The following is a 6,713-nucleotide window of genomic DNA, read 5'->3' as shown; positions in this document are numbered from 1 at the left end:
GATCAGGTTAAGATGCCCTAACAAGTTTTCATGATGCTAGCATCACTGACATCAGTCACTTGGAGGTCCTCGATTTCTCTTCATTCTAGATTAACAGGAGGGTTTAATGTCTAGAATGAAAAACTTCATATTTCTGGGCTCATGTTGGTTAATCTACACAAGCATAGCAAATTCTGGATCCTTAATACGATGAACCTTAACATAGGTTGTGAATGGAGAACTTATTGATGTTTCTGAAATGCCGCAATCATGACAAAAGTTCAATTTGTGTGCCAGAGTTTTCAAAGTCTAACCAGCTTGTTGCCAATCAATTTACTCAACGTATTTATGCTTCGCAAAGATTAAATTGCTTTCATTCACTGGCTCTTGGAATATCATCAATATGTTATTTGTTTTGTTGCTGCCTCCATGCCTCGCTATATTGAGGCTTTACACTTTTTGTTTGCTAATTTGTATTTAACATCTCGGGGGACCGCAGTTAAGTATTCTCATATTAAAGGAGGGACTGTACAAGACTTAATTTGCCCAAGTGAAACCACTGCAGCGAAGACAGCAGAGGGTGTAAATAGCAAAAATTAGAATGAGAAATGAAAGCTTCATTCTCCAACAATGAATCGCTCATCTCAATACAATTTACTGTGCTTTATTGCTTTTTTTTTTTCCATGAGCGCTGTTTTAATTGAATGAAACATCACAGAACAGATTTAATTAGTTGCAAACTTCCTGCCTTATGCCAGGGTTGTAGCTTTAGCTCATCTGCTCACATTGCAAACTGAGGTTGAGTGCAGCCTTTGTGGATAATGAAAATAAACTCAAATAAAGACAAATATGTAATTGCTAAATTTGAAACCAATTGAGGCAAATAGAGTGATATTTTTACAAAACAATTGGGGTCACACATCCATTATTTAGAGGCAGGCAGAGCTGAGGGCATCATTACAGGCCCTCAGCGCAACCTCTGTGCTGCTTTTTGCCATTGTGTTCTTTTCCTGCATGAAAAGCAGGTTTATAATTAAATATTGCCAGCAATTTTATCTTCATCCAAATTGGACATTTTAGACAAACACTGTGTCACACTTAATTTGTTGAGTTCTGATACTGATGAGTACGTATTTATCTGTGTGTAAACACAACCCAGTTGTAAATAGTATTTATGGTTACAAAAATTATGCATCCACTGTTTTCCAGTGTAGTGTTTCATTAACTGAAAAATATATTCAGAAAGTAAAGAGAATGTTGCCATGAATGAATTTCTGGTCATGTGAAAAAATGTTGTCACAGTGTTGATTCAACTGAAGGTGCAAAAATCAATGTTTTATTAAAAAGAGAGAGAACAGGAGTAGAATTTGAAGGTTAAAATCTTAGTATATCATATATTCAACAGTATGTTCCAACCATCTACTAACAGTATTTATAGAAATGTCATTGTACAGGTATATACGTAGCACCCAATGACAAGTTAATTTACAGAATTACACTGAAACTGTTTGAAAATGTAATAAAAAACCCCAAAAAACGCTAATTGGCCAATGTGACCCAAGTGTACAAATCAATGTTTTAAAAAAACAAAAGCAAAAAAAAGCAATATCCAGATGTATATATAGCATTCAATAGTGCACTAAAATACTGAAAATACATTTGCACTTAACCTGATGAAAAATGTAATAAAGTGCTAATAATGCAATCACTTGACCAATAATGTAATAAAATGTTTTTAAAAATCGTGTCAGTTCGACATTGAAAGTAACATAATGAGGATTTATCACTAGGTGGAATAAGCGTTTATGACTACTTTTGTAAGTTTATGTATCATAAAGTTGTGTTTTGATGAAAATCCATGATATTGGGGAATGAGAAGGAATGTTTAGGACACTTCCAGTTCTACGCAGATGCTTCTCTGAACTGGAATCCGAGACCCTCGAAGGTAAATAATCCTTCACCATCTAAATATATCCATGTCTCTGAGAGTCTGCGCTTTCATCTAAGAGTCCTTCGTTTGTTCCAAACCAGTGTATATTGAATTCATGACAACAAAATGTAGAAGTTTGTTCAGAAAATGCTCATAGTATGATGTGTATATCAATTTAAAATATTAAGTTATCAATTCTGAGAGGGGGATAAAGTACCACCTGAAGGGTTTTACATTGCAGATAAAGATTTTAATTGCAGTATCAGATCAGGATTTTTTTTTATTTTTATTACATCTTTGGCAAACTTGTTACACTTTTGTGTTTTAATGTATTTCAATTCTATTACATTTTCAGGTGTCGAATATTTGCTTATTATTTTATTGGTATAATAAACTTACACGCGCTAAAAAACATCAGATCAGTTATAAAATGCAAGTCGTACCAAATGTCGTCTCCTGTTGTGCTAAAGGATAGCCCTGCACTTTGACCACCAGGCATTAAACAAGTGTAGTTTATGTGAATGCTGTGATGTATTCTAGCAGATTAAAGGCTATTTGTAGTGCAGATCTTTATCTTTTTCTGTAACCACTTGCACTTAACACTAAGCCATGCTCTGTCTACGACTGTTGTATAGAAGCTTTTAAGGGCTCACAAAGCTACTTTGAAGCTATCAGGTCAGTTTATCATGCCATTGTCTGCCACATTAATGGACAAGGCCAATGGCTGGCCAGTTCATGTGACAAAAACCTATTTATCAATAGCATTTTTTGATTGATTTCCTTCACTTACATCTAAAAATCTATTTGGTGAGACTTAAAACTTAGGCAAACAAGATGTTGAGCATATAAAGGACATGATGGAACACATACTTTATTAAAACAAGATATGACAAAATGTGAGAAAGAAATTGCATAGCTGGCTTTAAGTTAATTATGAATATGTTACACATAGAGTAGTAATTCTAAGATTATATATATATATATATATATATATATATATATGGCATGCCGTTTAGGAAATTATATATATAATGAAAGTCGATATATATATAATGAAACTTGATATATATATAATGAAAGTTGATATATATATAATGAAAGTCGATATATATATAATGAAACTTGATATATATATATAATGAAAGTCGATATATATATAATGAAACTTGATATATATATAATGAAAGTCGATATATATATAATGAAACTTGATATATATATAATGAAACTTGATATATATATAATGAAAGTCGATATATATATAATGAAACTTGATATATATATAATGAAAGTCGATATATATATAATGAAACTTGATATATATATAATGAAACTTGATATATATATAATGAAAGTCGATATATATATAATGAAACTTGATATATATATAATGAAACTTGATATATATATAATGAAACTTGATATATATATAATGAAAGTTGATATATATATAATGAAAGTTGAGATATATATATAATGAAAGTCGGAATATAGAATGTTCAGATTTTCATTCCATCTATTCAAAGTTTCATTCCATATATTCAGACTTTTTCCTACTGAGCCCTGGAAGGACATGGCAAACAAAAACAGGAACCTTATTGGACATTTGCTCTTCAGATGAGCTCTTCTGTGATTATCTGTCTTCATGGTTGTCACAGGGAACGGCGACTACGTTTGAGAAAACAGGTAATTTTTAGAGATGTTTTGATTCTGAACACTGAACGTGTTAGCATTAGCTTAGCTACTTAGCTTCGACTACATTTGCATCCCTACATAGCTTAAAGGTTAAACACATGCACCATATGTTGATGATAATGATAATATCTATGTTTATCTTTATAGCTGGTCTTAAGGCAAATTACGAGGCAGAGGTCAGCTGCTGCCTGGACACATCCATGATCACGCCACTGGTGGGACACAATTGTACTGGATTTCAGCTGAAGGCTGCTGTTCTGTCCAAACTGAGACATTTTTATTGTGACATACCCTCCACTGTTGTTAGCTTTTGATTCAATAAATTTTTTTGAGATGAGGAAATCACTATTGCATGTTTCTAGTTAAATACCCTATTTTTATGATATATCACTAAAGCATGCACTTTTTATATTTTCCATCAATTTCACCCAAAAGTTGAATAACTATTTGTGAGCAGTGTATGTAGACACATAATAGAAGCACATTTCAATAATATGTCTGCTGCAGTAGTGCAGTTTATCTACCTAGATTGGTGTAACAGTAAAAAAAAACATATGCTACTGATGTTTCTGACTAAAATCTGCTTGAAAAGCACAACTGCTTATCTGTCAAAATGTGTGTAACAAAAGTGTGCACTGAACACTGAATAAAGTCTCTGTAGATTATAGACAAAATTTGCATCTCTCATCACAAATTTCTGTTTATTCACCCAAAGTGCATGAGTAAAATACAAAACAGGTGAAGTACTAAAAAAGATTTATTTTCTAGAAAAGCCAATAGTCAACAATGCAGTTTAATTCTGGGACAGTTGCTCCAGCACCGACGCCATGCGTCCCATCAGTGCAACCAAGGTTTTCATTCATCTTCTGGATGTTCTGGAGAATGGCAGAGGTCACGTCTTGGTGTCTTCCGATCTGTTCCAAGAACCGTTCCTCTGACCTCTCCAGATACTGCAGAGGATCCAAAGCAGCTTCCTGGTTCCCTTTTCCTGCATAAAAGCACCAAAAAGTACTAGTTGTCAGTAATTATTTTCTATTTTCATAAACACAGTTAACTTAAAGTAAATGTTCTATTTTGTGATTTTAGGATGGGTCAAAAGATAACATACTGATCATGTTGATGTCTGCATAGTCTAAACAGATCTTACTTGATTTGGTCTGTAGAGAGGAGGACGGCGTGGAGGAGCTGCAGGACGGAACCAGTAAGCTGCAGACTAGTGCTCCTGGTAACTGGACCTCATCATCCAAGGCCGACAACTAAATAAAATGAACAAGACATGCTGTTGATAGCATCTGTAATACAAATGATTTTATCCATTAACTGATTTATTGCTTTGTCCATACAATGTTAGAAAGTGTTACAAATAATACCTGTAATAATTTCCAACAGTGATAAATGCCTTGTTTTATTTTACAACAAAAAACACCAAAAGCATCTGTGTATAAGAAATCAGTGCATTGGATTTCCACATCTGCAAAGCTAGAAAATCACACATCAGAATTTTACCTTGAAATTATGAAAATAGCTGCAGATTACCAGTACTCTTTACTTCATTGTGTTAACTTGATCATTTGAATCAGTTTTTTAGACTTGTATTACTGATACGAAACATAATCAACACATAAATTAAAATGTGTTCGCAAAGAGTTCACTGGTTCTTCAAGGAAAATTTCAATGATAACCATATAGTTCAGTAATATGATTAATGGGTCATTGTGTAACAGCGTGGGAGGTTCTGAATACAGGTCTTAGACTGAAATATTGCTGCTGCTTTCCTCCGGTTTTATAAGGAGTTGTTTCATAGCTTGTTAGCTTACCAGCGGCTAACTGGCTGGCAAACAATAGTTCAACGCCAACCTCTAATCAGTGATCCGGTGTCCGGACCGCGTTAGCTGGCGGAACGTTCATAATACTGATGTGGGACTGTTGTAGCTAGCGTATTCATAGTAGGATAACAGCAGGATGTTGGAGAAATAAAACTTACCATTATCAGGATCGCTGGTCTGCATGGCAGACTCTTAGCGCATCGCACTGCTTGAATGTCTGTGTATTTCAGGCCGATTTCAAAATAAAACTCAATAAAATTCTCGTCCGGGTGAGTGTCCTTCATTGTCGCTTCGCCATACGGACATGTCCCTTCCGGGGCTCGGTAGGAAAAAAAGATTTGATATATATATAATGAAAGTTGATATATATATATATATATAATGAAAGTCGATATATATATATAATGAAACTTGATATATATATAATGAAAGTTGATATATATATAATGAAACTTGATATATATATATAATGAAAGTTGATATATATATAATGAAAGTCGATATATATATAATGAAACTTGATATATATATAATGAAAGTTGATATATATATAATGAAAGTCGATATATATATATATATATATCAAGTTTCATTATATATATATCAAGTTTCATTATATATATATATCGACTTTCATTATATATATATATCAAGTTTCATTATATATATATATCGACTTTCATTATATATATATCAAGTTTCATTATATATATATCAAGTTTCGTTATATATATATCGACTTTCATTATATATATATCAAGTTTCATTATATATATATCAAGTTTCATTATATATATAATTTCCTAAACGGCATGCCATATATATATATATATATATATATATATATATTTGCATACCTGACAGTAAATATGTCCTAGGAACATAATATTTGTTTCATATGTCTGTGTTAAATTTGATAAAATGAATAAGAATTATGGCTAGTTTGTTTTTATTTCCAATTTATGCATTTATTTATTTATTATAATGCAAGTCTTTTCTGTTGTCCTGAAAACACACAGTTGAACCCACTTTAATTGTAATCCCAAAACTAAAGTACATTCCAAATAGAAGTACTGTTGCAACAGGTCAGTTGTATTCAATAAGAATTGCCAATGAGTTTTTAAGAGTTGAAGGGACAACGCTGTCTTAATTTCCTCTTAAAATGAAAAACAAGGCGGAATAGCAGAAAGTAAATTAGAAAACAAATTCATATAAAACACATTTTAATTAATCACAAACCGATTATCATTCAGTGCAGCAAATACTTATTATAAAAGGCACTG

General features: G+C 32.4%; 1 long non-coding RNA gene across 1 annotated transcript; it reads right to left on the bottom strand.

Annotated features, from left to right (window-relative positions):
• Positions 1-4,343: 4,343 nt before the first annotated feature.
• LOC127537680 (uncharacterized) lies at positions 4,344-5,760 on the bottom strand. The gene is made up of 3 exons (XR_007947472.1): positions 5,589-5,760; positions 4,752-4,860; positions 4,344-4,592 (listed from the first exon to the last, which is right to left on the bottom strand). It is a non-coding gene; the product is annotated as an uncharacterized LOC127537680 (long non-coding RNA).
• Between the last annotated feature and the right edge of the window lie 953 nt (positions 5,761-6,713).

Source organism: Acanthochromis polyacanthus, chromosome 16, assembly GCF_021347895.1.
Source record: "Acanthochromis polyacanthus isolate Apoly-LR-REF ecotype Palm Island chromosome 16, KAUST_Apoly_ChrSc, whole genome shotgun sequence".
Taxonomy (NCBI): domain Eukaryota; kingdom Metazoa; phylum Chordata; class Actinopteri; family Pomacentridae; genus Acanthochromis; species Acanthochromis polyacanthus.
The sequence above is the reverse complement of the archived record's forward strand: the minus strand, read 5'-3'. Positions and strand labels throughout refer to the sequence as shown.